We start from the raw sequence: 12,923 nt of genomic DNA on the forward strand, positions 1-12,923 counted from the left end.
TTGATCAACACTTGAATTAACGGGAATGAGAGAAGCTAAGGACCTCCTCTCTCCTGCTGAACTCAGCTTGGCTGGGCAATGCACTCACTGGCATGGCTTAACAGATCTGCTTTTATTTCTAGCTGGGAGATGTATTTAATATGGAAAAGCTCAGAATATCTTTCAGGTAAAATGCAAGGGAGGCATCTTCCTTCTACGTTTCTGAGGTCAAAGACCCCATGCTCTTAATTTAAGGAAGCTAAAAATCCTTTACCAGGTTTTTTTCTATGCTGTTTTTACTGTGACCCACTTTGGCCTCTACATAGACAAAGCACCATCTCTGGGACTTCATCCAACTTCAGCATCTCACGTACTTTCTTAATTTTTTTTTTCTTTTTTGCCAGACTGAGCCCTAACCTGCCTTAAAAATCCCTTCTTGTAGGGAGAAGAAAGGCAGATCTTGTATTTCAGTTGAGATAGTTAGATGAGAACTTGAAATGAATTTGAAAGATGGTCTTCCTGAGCTGCCAAACATCATCTTTACATTTCTCTTAGAAGTGCTACTTCTATCTCACTACTCAAAGTGAAAATGGAGGGTGAAGAAAGTCTCCCTGTTTTCTTCCATCCTCAGCAATTCAGTCTCTTTAGGCAGCTCCTGCTGCTGGCTGCAACCCCTCAGTGGCAAGCCACCGGGCTGCCATGGGGCTGAGAGATGCTGATGCATTCGCTCCTCTAAGCATCTTCGAATGTAGCATTGGGGGGGCAGCGAGGAGAAGTGACAGTAAAATGACAAAGCCTGACCAAGCACAACTCTTGCACATCTCCCTCTTTTTCATTATATGTGTGTGACAGGCACGCTTTCTGGCATATTACAGTGTAGATGCTACCTCCTCTGTACCTTGCTAGCTTACTGACGTTTGGGTACTTCTGGATGTAACAGTAGGGCTTTGATGTTTAATATATGCCAGTACAAGGCTGATGTTGTTTTAGCTGCTCCAGTTATGTTGGAGGGCGAGTGTACAGAGAGGAGACGGTATGCTGCTGCATTAGAGGTCTTGAGGAAGTTCAGCACTTGCTATTCCCCAGGTCCCCCTGCCCGACCAGACCAACGGGTGTTGATTGTTCCCAAGAACATCAGACAGGGCACCAACGCTGAGGTTAGATGAGATTGTTTCCTGTTCTGGATGAGTTGCTTAGCCTCTCTGTGACTTGTTTCTTGTCCAAAAGATGAATATATAGTTATGCCCTGTTTTGCAGGACTAATGTTAGAATAAAAGCATGGCCCGAGTTCCTCAAAAATGTTGGTAAGCGCCAAAGATCATTAGAAAAATGCTGAACTTCTAGCTCCAGGCTTGCATTAATAACATTATGAATTGTTTCACTTAAAAAGGCGGATCTTTTCAGCGGTATTTTCTCCACGTTTGGTTTCCTCTCACAGTTAAGATGTACCTATGCTCAGGTTACTTCCTTCAATTAACTTCTTCATGAGCTTTACCACAATGTATGATCGAGGGATTAGGACTCATCTTGCAGCTGACCCAATGGTGAGAAATATATCGATGTTACAGAAGAGGAACTGGCCTTCCTCCTTCAATCCCACCCAGAATTTAAAATAAAAACACATTACCATATTGGGAGACAAAAAGATGCTGTGTGCAGTGCACAAAACAACCCCCCAAATTATCATTGATCAGCCCTGTAACCTTCACAACCCCACCACAAAAACCTACAAAACCCTTTTGTCTTGTGATAGTGAAAATACCTACTACTACTTAACTATGCACAAGGAATACACTCAGGTTTTGGTCAAACACTCAGCTCAAGCTATGCCAGTATTTAGTTGTTAGAATATAATCTGTATCACTAATCCAACATGAATGCATCAAGTAATTCTGCTAAAGGTGCCAGCACTCTGGAAAAATACTGCTTTACAGTTATTTTTTTCCAGTCTCCTTACTACTCTGAATAGAAAAGGGAAAATCTGTACAGTAAGTGATGTCTGGATCACTCCAGTCTTATTTTCAGGAGTTCTGCTGAAAATTTTTCTCTTGGGTCATAGGAGCTGCAGCAGAGAAAACGAAATTGCAGAAGATGACAATTTCCTCTCTTGGGTTGCCTTCAGGCTGGAACCCCTGATCAGGTGAGAGGGCAGCAGGCACATCTGGCTGTGCCAGCACCTTCCTGCTTGCTACACTGCTACTGCAGAACAAAGATCAGCTGTAACCATTTATTTTAATATCACTTTTGTGAATATTGTTCATCATGAAAAAAGGAATGAGCACAGACTCAGAACTACAGACAAGATGGTAAATGAACAGAAATCTATTAACGATGTGTATGAGAAGGGGGCAGAAAATAATAACAAGGAACTTATCTGTAGACGGTCCGGTGATTCCACATCAGGAAAGTATTACTTTAAACCTGACAAACTTTATTAGAAACTGTATATAGTTTTCTCTCCAGACTGCTTCTAGTTATGGATTGCAGATCCTGCTCTGAGACTTCCAAGCAGGCACATACAATTATGCAAGACAGTGAAAGAAGACATGCAGGTAGTAGTAGTAATTTTTATTTGCAAAACTGTACTTGCAATTACAATATTGCCTTTTGGGAACAATGACGAAAAAAGGCCACAGAATTTTGCAGACTCTTTGTATTAGAAATGCAGCCCTATTTTAATTTTATTTCAGTAAGTAAACAGAAGATGCCTTTTGCATTCAACTGAGCTCATGGGAGACTGTTTTGTTTTTTGGATTTGTTTCACTCTACGTGCAATGTGTAAGTCTTAACCTGAAGAACGCAAAGTCCTTGATGTTCATAGAAACCTTCTGCATGCTTTATTCAAGGGCACATCATTTATTGCAAATAGCAAATATTATCTCTCCCTTGCAGCTTCTTGACTCTTCTTCATTTCTCAAATCCTGTATTATGATTTCAGAACTATAGAGCTTTTGTTTTCTGAAAACTACCACTTTAGGCACTTCATTATGGGAAGTACTATATCAAAGCATTACTTTGAATCTGAAATCTACTACTTTCTGGGTTTATTTAAACTGTAGCTATATGGCTAGATACAGTATGATGAAAATAAGATGTTCTAGTCTTTACCTAAAGGATGCAGATGCAGAAAGGATAGGCTAATATGAAGTCTGTAATAGGAAATTAATTTTTAACTGTCTTTGAGTGTGCTCAGAATATGCACACGCATGTATACAATTCCTATGAAATTATAATTTCATAGAATTCACTTAAACATGAATTAATGTGTTTGCAACTTATCCGAAAAAATTAAGAAGAGTCAAATCTTGTCACAGTAAGTAATTAGGCTGGTAAATAACTGATTCTTTTTGATTACTGTTTTGAAGCAATGTTTATTTGAAAGCATATGTTATTTTCTTTGAAACCATCTGAATCAAAAAAATGAAAACGTTTAAATTAGAAAGTATCAAAATTCTAAAGAAAAATTAATTTTCAAAAAAATGATGTGGTGAAACTGGCATGACTGCCTAAAATGTTTCTTCTGCTGGAATTTGTATTTCCATCAAGTCTAAAAATATGTTTGCTTGAGATATAGATCCAATATAAGGTATCCTCCTATCTTGATTAAAACCTGTTTCTGTCTAAATGTTTTCATCACTGTGACATCTATGTGTCGGCAAGAGCAGGAGCAGGGTAAACAATGGAATTAAATATAGTCGCTATGTAATCTAGAGCAAAATAAGAAAGCTGGTAGTTTAAAGTACTTTAAATGAGGTGATTGTCTCCATAGAATTGGTGTATATTAGGAAGAAAAAAGTAATAATCAAGAATGGGGTTCTTTTCTGCTTGTTGGATAAGGTCCTAAATTAGTACAATTTAGTGTGCAACTGTACAAGTGCACAATTGATGCAGGAATCAAAAATTAAACCTCTTCCCAACAAGAAAGGCTGCAGATAACAGGAAAAGGTCCAAATTTCATACTCAGAACATAGTATTAAGCTAAGATGCTCCACTGACACTAACTCAATTTGACAGAATCCATTTATAGTTGTATTTTAAAGCAAGATCAATACTGAAAAAGACTCCAGTTATTGGGAAAACTGATAAATGACTCAGTTTCTATATAATGCAGAGACAAAACAATTTAACGTGACAGAATCAACACGACCAACATAAAACCACGTGTTGTACTGCTGATAGATTGTTTAATAGGACACTGATTCAATTTATGTTCCAACAAAATATGAACTGTTTGCACGATGCTTTGACCAGTTGTGTGATTCTGCTGGAGGACTTCACAGGACGGGAGAGAACACGCATCTAAGCCTCATGTTAAGAGCAACTACCACTCCCCTGGACACGAACGCTGTTAAGTTAGCAAGCACATAAACAGACGCAGCAAGTTGGATTAGATTTCTTGTTACTAGGATTTTTCTAAGGTGAGTGAGTGCTTCAACGTGCATTGGAAGAGCTGGCAGTTATTATTTTTCTTCAAAGCAGTTCTAAAAATGTTTGTAAGTGGGAAGAAAAAATCTGCTCGGTTGACATTAAATGCTCTGCAGTTAGTCACAAAAAGCAGGAAATCAGGTTTCTAACAGTTGTACTGCCCTGTGCTTTGTAAAACACTTTCTACATCATGCAAGATATTATAGGCTATCGGAATATTAAATTCTGCACTTCCAGACCTTAAATCATACTAACGATGCACTAACATTTCCAGGCTTCATTTTCTGTAGCTTTAAAAAAAAAAAAAAAGCATGAAAAAACTCATCATTATTATATTGACAGTTTTAGGCTCTAGAAAGAGATTACGTGACTTACAGTAAAGTTCCTATCTCAGAAAATTATTTAAAGTTTGCTCTGTGAAGTTCCACACTTATTTATCATAAATTTCTGTGAGAAGCGGTTTTGGCCATACCAGATAAAAAAAACAAATAACCAAGAACATCAAACCTGAAGATCCGCAACCTCAGCTCTGTAAGTGAAACTGTGCTTTTTTCTCCTGTTTTGTAATATGAAGTGCAAAAAGTTTATTGCAGTGCATCTTAGAATACTGTCACATTTTGCTTTCTTATTAACGTAAAGCAGGACCATGTTTGTGTCCAGGAGACAAGTGAGCAGCTGCTTGGCCAGACTATGCATCTATAAGTTATTAAGGCATTGGTCATAAAAAAGGGGGAAAAAGCCTCCTGAAATTAATGGCTAATAGAGATAATGACTGGCTTATTCTCTGATAACTGCTTGAGAATCTTCCACTGGAAATAGCTGTACTTCTGTTGATTATAGCCTAAATCATTTCCATATGCAATGAAATTCAATAGTACAAGCACTCCTGCCTTTTTTTTGAGATTGCAGCCTCAACTTCTGTAGTGTAGTACAGGAAAACTTTATTAGACTATTATATAAGTTCGAAATTGTTCCTGCTGTCATTGCAGATTGTGAGTCAGATAAAGGATGAAATCAAAACCCCTGTTAACTTCAGGAGGGATTTCCATTCAATACATCAGTGACCAAACTTCCCTTCTGAGTAGAATTTTGCTTTTCTGCTAAAACTACCTTCTATTAAATATGTATATATAGGCATACGTATTTTGGCCACATAAGACTTGAAATGCAGCTCTCCTTGAACAGGAGAACGACACAAACATGTGGACTACTGAAGAAATCAGGGAGATTCTCAATTGTTCCAAGCTCTTGCATACTAACAAGCTAGAAAGTGGATCTACTTTGTTAAAAGTAATGCTTCTGAATGCATTTGTACTCTTGACAGCAAATTTGAAAGCTGCCTAGCTTAACAGGCTTAAATCAGAATCTAGAACATTTTAATGAATAGTTACAGCAGAGAGAGATGCTCGCAGAATTAAATAGCTACCATTTACAGGGAGTATGTGTTGAAAAGTGCAGCTCCCTCTCTGCTGTCATCCCCTCCTCCCAGGAAGGCAATACCTTTAAAACCTGCTCTGAAAGATTTACTGATAAACCAGCTTTTGCTGGAATAGAAGATGGGGGCGGGGGGAGGCAACACTAGGTTCTCCTCTGTTATTAAATAGTAGTAAGACTTAACGAAAACAGCTTCTCTTGCTATGCTTTAATTTCCCCGTCAGTAAAATGATAGGAGTAACAGTATTATCCTCTTAAAAAGTTGATGTCATGCTTAATTAAGTGTAATAAATGTGCTGGATAACTTCATGTAAAAGCTATGTTAACATTTATAAGGTGATTTTCTATCTAGGGCTATTGCTAGAACTGTCCTTAATTTTTTCCCTATCTATGCAGAACTTTCACATTGGCCTGCATGGAGCAACTAGGAGGCAAAATAATTGGAGAGATGATCACTGATTACTAAATCAGCTAAAAAGGGGTTGTTTACACCTTCCAAAAGACACTCAAAAGATAAAGAAATGGAGACTTCTGCTGAAATACTACATTCGTTCTTGAAACCAGATTCTTTTTTCAGGTAGCAGCTCTAGTTGAGTGGTCTTCGTACCGGCGATGTATATTGTGCCTCAAAATTTTCTTTACCTATTTAGTTCATTTAGGTATACAAAGCTTGGGCAATTTTGCTCTTGTATTTTATAAGAAAAGCAAATTGAGTATATGCTAGTATATTCTAAAAGAATAAGTAGTATCAACTGGTTCAAAGAAGGATTGGACAAATTCATAGTCAACAAGTCTACAAAAGGATATTAAGAAGGACTAGAGAGGCATACATACTTCAGCATCCCAATATAACAGCGGATGCTCGGGAATAAGAAGGGATGACAGAAAGTGGCCAGGATTGTTTGCTCTGCCTAAAGTGCACCTACCTGCCGCTGCCACTGCAGGAGACAAGTACTGGACTAGAGGATCACTAGTCTGGTCCTGTCAGAATTTTTCCTTCATTTGAATTTAGAAGAAGGAAGAATAAAGTGAGAACAAGCATATTTCTGCATCTACATAATCTGCACAGAACTAGAACTGGTCTGACCTGGTCTCTGTCTTGTTACAGAACTGAGAGGAAAGGATAATTCCAAGAAAAAGCCATTAACTGTTTCAACTCTTTATGACTGCGAGGCAACTATTGAAGAAGCTGCTTTTCAAGACATAAAGGCACCAGAGGTACGGTAGCTAGTGTCTAAAATGAAGGAGGGTTACTATGTTCATATTTGGGGTTTTCCAGAAGCTTTTATTTTAGGTGCTATTCATTTCGCTAAGAGACAAGGGACCAAATAGGCACCATAGCGGCTCACTGGGTATGTATCTTAGTATTTTAACACAGTGAAATTAAGCTCACATGTGTAAGGTGAATGATGTCAGTCACATTTACAAAACAAGATGACAAAAAAAATGGAATGAAGTGACTGTGAAAAGGACTGACTGTTGCCTTGCAGTATGATGTTGAAACTAACGGTTTTAATATGACCTTTAGATACATAAGCAGAGAAACATTAGTGAGAGTAGGACTTTAGTATACAATTTTAATGAGATCATTAGTTTAAAGCTTTTTAGAAAAGCTTCAGAAAACAGATGTGGAAACAATTCCAGTCGTAGAAAAAAATGCCCTAATGTGTTTTTAATGGCTGTGTTTAGATTGTTACAGGGAAGGTTCAAACGTGGTTTCCTCACCCACCTTGAAGAGGGATTTGATATATGACTCTTTAATAGAGTATAAAAACATAAAATGTAATCCAATGTTTGGAAGCTAATGCTAGACAAAGCCTGTCTAGATAGAAAGCAGACTTTTTAAGCAACAGCGATTAAGCTCGGGATCAACTTCAACAGATAGATGGTGAATGTCTACCATCTGAAATGTCTGAATATTGGATAACTTGCTAAAGATTTTCTTGTATGTTTTGGTTTAAATTGAAGTCGTTAGTCTGATGTGGAAGTTGCCAGGTGAGGTTTAGACCTAACATTGTGCAGGACATCAGGAGACACAATTCTCTCTAGCAGTGACTGAAGGACAATGCGATGTGGGATTTGAGGAAATCTATGTAAAGCTTACTAGGAAAAAATATTTCACATACTGTTTTCATTTATGGAATACACCTTTTACTGAAAAGGTCTATATCCCATACCTGTTAATAAACTAGCATAATTGAAACTATTCATTGCAAAGAATCTTTGGGACCCAATGTGTAAAGATTTTGCTTGGAAATTGCAGAGGTTTTTTTTTTTTTTTTTTACTTACCTCTTTGATAGATGCTTAGAATCTGGAATTTGTTTGAAAGAGCAAAAGAAAGATCCAACGGGACCTCCAGAAAAAGGTAATTAAACAGAAGTCTGAAAAGAATATGAAGGAAAAACAAAGGACGATGCAGGTCCCCTGCAGCTGGAGATAGATACATTTTAAAAATCACTTTGAAGTTGTAACAATAACATTATTACTGCTAGTGAGGTTGCTGACAGCTTCCGTCCTGACATTTTTGGAAAACCTCACTTGAGTGAGCTTTTTTGTTTCAAAAGTCTGCAAGCTTAGTGTGAAAAGTGTTTAACTCTTCAAGCTCAAATTTGTTTGATTTGTAAGTACTTGCAAGAGCTGCTTTGTCTGTTGAACTATGGGGACAGTGATAAACAGCTGAAGGTGGTAAAATCTTCCAGTCTTACACATGGCTCTGAGGAAGACAGATACCTTATGCATGGCTTAAGCCACATAAAAGCGGACTTTTAGCATAAGGAGTGGAGTAAAAGAAAGAGGTAGCAAATGTAGAATCAATGGTTCAAATGCAGCAACAGCCAAAGTCAGAAAGAATATGGAAATAACGGCTACAAAGGGAGTCTGGAGCAAAGGCACTGAAAGGACCCAGTTAACAAGGAACGTTACAGAGCCCATGAAGAAACAGAATTTAAAAAGTGGGCGTAGGGCTTAGTATTACTCTTGAGATATCTACTCTTTTGTGTTATTTAACGGAAGTGCAGTGCATTCATGACTCCCACACACATTCTGTGCTAGTGTTCTGTGATCACAAACAACTGAAAAAAGGCTCACACTGAAGTTCAAGAGGAAGTGTATTGTTTTGAAGGTGTAGACCCTATGACTAGGAACTCTCCTTGTGAAGAGGTATTGCAAAAAGAGAAGTCTGCTGGGCTGATGCTCTTCCCAGATATGTAACACCAGGAATTCGATTTAGGGTTTGGCTTCTACATAGCAACAGCCTAGGCATTAGTAAAGGGAAGACTCTGATTAGCTGTTTCTGCTGTTTTTCTCTATGCTAAATCAATATGGCTAGAGCAAAACCTCAAACTTGCTTTTTCCGTCTTCTTTTTCGAAAGTTTACAAGATAGATTGAGAAAAGTTGCTCTGTAGTACATCTTCTGGTAATTTAAAAGCTTCCAAAGTAGAACTTAGCATTAAAGTAATTGGGGTTGGATCGAAGCTAAACTTTGATGGTAAATGATTAAATATACTGGATAGAAAAAGTGCCTATGCACACAGACTTCTTATTTTTGCTGTTTATAAAACTCACTTCTCTCTGAAATGCACATCTGCTTTCTTGCAGTTCATTGCTTGAAAAACAATGTTTTGTGCCTGCTGTAGGAATGGCACCTGACTTCACACTTTCTCAAAGTAGTTCTCCCTCTAATCCTCCCTCTTCCTCTCTCCCATGCTTAGTCTACTGTCTACAAGGATATCCTGACTGAAAATAGAGCATTTAAGACACAGCTAGGTTGGGAAGCTAATAAGAAGAAATGGAATCAAGACAACTCTATTTTCCCATGCCCTTTTCTTACACATTTTTCCCCACTGCCTTCTCACAGCATGACTTTGCCTTTATTTTTGCAACGTTTAGTACAGATTTGCCACCACTTGTCTGCATGTTCAAAGAACACTTATTCTTGATCTAGAGAGAAAAGGATGGCAACTGGAGTAGGGGCATACCTACCTTGCACAGTTCCAGCTGTGCATCTGACGAAAGACTCCACTAAGCAACCAAACGGTCATTTAGAGGAATTGGGTGTGTGTTAGAGGAATTTGTATGTGTGTTACTGTTGACGTAGTTCCACCATCTCCAGCAACATGAACCAACAAAATATTTAGTGGACTAGGTATGTTGGCTGGTTGAGCAGTACTGAATCCACTAACTACTTCAGTAGACTAAATCCACTGAATCCACTAAATACTTCAGTTACCACCAGCAGTGTTAAAAGGGTGGATCAAGCCTAATCCATGGGAAAGAGTAGGAAAGGTAGACTTTTCTCCACAGGTTTTTCATGGAAATAAACCTCAGGATACAGTTGGCGCACAGACAGTTCTGAGAAAAACAGCAGGGGGAAGACAACAGAAGACTCAGCAGAGGGAAAAGGCAAGGCTATCTGAGTGAGTAAGGTAAATATTTTCTCTGGGTAAAGTCGAGGGCATAAAAAAAACCCCCCACAGAACAACCCACCTTTGGTAGGTCCTTTCAAATTGTTTGATTAAAATATAAAGGTATACAAAGGCTTGCTGATTTCCTTATTCATGCATTAGAATCTAGTACTTTCAGACCGTAAGCAGATTAAATGACAGAGATTTGATTAATGAAAACAGAGTTCTGCCATATGCCTACTGGGGCAATCTGACAGCAGAGAGAAATTAAAATACAGCTGTGACCAGTTCCACATTTGCAAAATACAGATGCTATTTCTTCCCCACCTCACAGGAGCAAGGATGATTATACTATGGAAAAGTCAGTGTATAAAATATCCAGTGATTATTCTAAGAGGAAATCAAAGGTTGTCAGAAAATTTAACCAGACATAATAGAAATCATGAAATCAGGTATTTAAAGGTTCTTTGCATGAGCTTTCTACATACTTGGATTTTAACTAAGATGCTATTCTAAGTACAGGAATATTGTTCATGGTATAAGCTGTCCTCAGTCTTGAGAGATACAGTTTGGCAGTTCATTCATTTGAACATAGAGCAGTATTTCTCAACCTGTTGTCCACAGTGCACATACTGCTTTCTTAATAGCTGCAAATGAACAACCAAATTATTTTCCTAGTGGTGTCTTTTAATTGCTATAACAATCAGAAGACTATTACAAATTTATAGACGAGGGGAGTAGCTGTTGGAAAGTAGAATGGTGAGGAATCAATAGGTGGATTCTTGATACCTTCCTGCAGTTACCACCCCAAGCTGTACATCTGGCCCATCCACAGGTGTTAATTCTCCCTTTCAAATGCAAAATCTATCTTATCTTAAAAACTCATGTAATGAGACCTATGAGAAGATGCTAGAGTTTGCACAGGAGTGGTGAAAGTACATAATCATCTCTTCTGCATACTCGAACTGGGGGACTTGTAGCATCTTAAATCCCACCATCCATTTATTAAGGGAATATAACGCAAAGCCTTATTTCACATTGATCTAAAAATCTTCATTAAGCCACAGGAGGTAGTGGCTTGATTTTCAAAGTGCTGTGCAACTGCTGTTTATAATCCAATTACTGTTGAAACTACTCCCCAGTTGGCAATCAGTGTTTCTAAATCCCATGTTTGCTCTGTGTTATTTGTGGTTTATGCTGTGTAGTTAACCAGTTGTCAATTAGCTTAATTTTTCTTCCTTTGCTTCAGCATTACTTAGCTTAAGTGTGATGCTTGAAAAAGGAATGATTTGCACCAGCGTGAAAGAGCTTTTGTTCGTCTTTTTTTTTTTTTTTTTTAAGTATTTATACTAATAGTTGTATCAACATCATGTTTGCAGTTTGTACCCTAGGAATTTCCCATGAAAACTAGAAAGATTTAAACCCAAAGCAAACACATGTTGAATCTATGCTAACAGCTTTCTAACTATCCTGATTACACAGCAATTAGATTGGGGCAAAATACATATGGAAACCAGAAGGGTTAGATGTATTTTAATATAGAATCAAGCAGCATGATCACAGCATGCCCATAAAAGCATGGGAATAGAGACAGAGACTTTTGACAAATGCAACCCATCTCAAAATAATCATGCTAAAAATTTCAGCTTGAAACGATGTTGAAATCTTTGCCTCCTAAGATGCTATCGCTAATGACTAGATGAAAGAAAAATTTCAATCCTTTTATCCTTGACCCCAATAATGCTGTGGCTCACTGTAGACTTTGAAAACGAAAAGGGGACGGGGAGGGTAAGTGGACTAATTCAGGTTAAACTAAACTGACAATCCTCCTCATATGCATACTGTAATTTCCAGGCAAGTATTTCACCTGTAAAAGTTCTGACCCAGCACGCCCTGATGAGTTATATGAGTGTATTCTAGAAAACGGAAGCTCTTTCAAGGAATGAAGGAGGCTCAAATTCTTTTGAGCTGAACTATGCAACTGCCACTGCTACTTGAATTAAGACTGATATCAGAATGAAAGTAAACCTTTTTTTCCCCTTAGTTTTGTATAAATTTAATACATCCTCCGCAATCCTACTGTTGTTACCTGGAAAAATTAATACTGAGAATTAAGCAATTTTGGCAATTAATTTTAATTTAAACACTCAAAACTTACTTCCCTGCTAGAACTTGAAGGTTTAATTTTTTTAGTTCCCTACCAAAAAATTTGAAAATTTTGATATTTGAAAATTGAATGCAGGAATGCTATAAACATGTTTAGAAATACATAAGAGCTTTCCACACCCAGCAGGTGTACAGCCTACAGTTTTGTGAGACTAAGTATGATACAATATTCTACAAAAAACAGACTTGCATATGTCAGAAAACAGGTGAAATAGTGATTTGATGGCTTTAACAGAAGGATACAGCCTAGGCAGCCCCGAAGTTATTAGAAACAAGATAGTGCTTTTCCAGAATAAAAATAAGAACGAACCAGTTCTCTTAGTTTTGAAGCTGCATATGAATTCTTCTTTTGGTTGTGAAGTTATTGTTGAGAAATATCTTTTCCTCTTTTGTTGGGGAGCGGGATGGTGTTTTTCCAAAACAATCAGCATTGGTTTAATTCTTTTCCTGCTTTAGGGGGGGATGGAGAAGCTCCCATTTAATAGCAGTAGCATTAACATTATTAAAAATTCCA

The sequence above is a fragment of the Struthio camelus genome, chromosome 2, assembly GCF_040807025.1.
Source record: "Struthio camelus isolate bStrCam1 chromosome 2, bStrCam1.hap1, whole genome shotgun sequence".
NCBI lineage: Eukaryota > Metazoa > Chordata > Aves > Struthioniformes > Struthionidae > Struthio > Struthio camelus.